At 33.9% G+C, this 1,424-nt stretch overlaps 1 protein-coding gene across 1 annotated transcript in view; it reads right to left on the bottom strand.

The window, feature by feature from the left end:
• The window catches only part of TARBP1 (TAR (HIV-1) RNA binding protein 1), a 40,478-nt gene that overhangs the window by 4,690 nt on the left and 34,364 nt on the right, over positions 1 to 1,424 (bottom strand). The window lies entirely within an intron of this gene.

Genomic DNA, 1,424 nt, shown 5'->3' with positions numbered 1-1,424 from the left:
AAAATATTGTCTGCAGTGTAACACAGTGTTATTAGCAAAGCCACTAAAGCAGAACAGATAATAAATTAACCTCTGTAATTTTATTGCACACATCTTTTATCTAGTATTCTATGATTTTAATCCTTGTTTTTCTTGGCACTTGATATAACTTACTAATATATCTCTCAATATTCATCACTTTACATATAGCGATATCCCAAACTTTCATAAATCCAGTCTCTTTCTCTCTCTGATTAGACCTTTTTTAAGGATCCACATTGATTACTGTTCTGAAATTCTAGAATACCAAAGAATTACTGCTATGCTTTTCAGCACAGAGGTCTTGTGAAAATATTTTACATGTAACACTAAAGGGTTTTCAGATGCCCTTATGAACTTCTAGTAAAGAATGCGGATTGATTTGATGTCAAAAGGAATATAGTCAAAAAACATTAAAATCTAGTGGTAAAATCCAACTAAGCACTACCAATACAGCTAACCACAATCTATCAAAGAGGAACACACCCTAAAGGAAAGGCTGAATAAGACGAAGAGTTTAAAACCCAGACACATTTTGTTTATCCCAATGCACCCTCAAGATGAAGGTGAAGACGCACCCTGAATACATTTAAATACTTAACAAGTATTAGCCTTGCCTTTTTTTTTTTCCTTCTTCCTTGTTCAGGATTTTCACTTCCCAATTTTACTAAGTCATATCTAGCATATTTAAGTGTTCACAAAAATATTTCACGGAACATCAGTTAAAAAAAAAAAAAGAAAAAAATTCCTTCTCTGAAAGGTGGCACTGTTTGTGCCAGAACACACGTACCCCTTTTCACATTCATGTTTATCTTCTATTTTCAGCTTAGTTCCTCTATCTCTTATTTTTATCTGCCTTGCCTCGGTGTTTATTCAGCTCTCAGTCATTTAAGCTATGGCAAAAAGGATAGCTGAAAAAGATGCTCTAGGAGTTATGTATCCCGTTCACATTAAACGACAATTTAGTTAAGTAACCTCAAGTCACTTCTAAGAACAGGAGAGGTCTCAAAAATCCTAACAAACTACGTGTGATTAAGTAGATGCTCTTCAGTTATTAGAAGTAACTTTTCCAGCCACAAATACAAGACCTGATTAACTCCCACACAGATGGGCACATTCATCGCACATAACTCTTCTTAATTGACCTAGGTTTTTAACAGAGTATTAATTAGAGAATTAAGCTGCAGTCTTAGTCTAAAATCCATCACAATTTAGGTGAAGGAATTTTTCAGAGTTTTAAATGAGTAATAGTTGATCATTATTCATCCTACATTAGAACATACAGAGGAAGTTAAAAATATAGTTGTAAGCCTATGCAAATACAATGATCAGCAATAGTCTCGGACTTGCCTCTAGACTATAATCCTTGAGTGGATGAAATGTTGCGAAGAAGAAATGATCTTGGA

Source organism: Pygoscelis adeliae, unplaced genomic scaffold (genome assembly GCF_000699105.1).
Source record: "Pygoscelis adeliae isolate BGI_AS28 unplaced genomic scaffold, ASM69910v1 Scaffold77, whole genome shotgun sequence".
In the NCBI taxonomy this organism is placed as follows: Eukaryota; Metazoa; Chordata; class Aves; order Sphenisciformes; family Spheniscidae; genus Pygoscelis; species Pygoscelis adeliae.
This window is presented reverse-complemented; position numbering and strand designations above follow the sequence as displayed.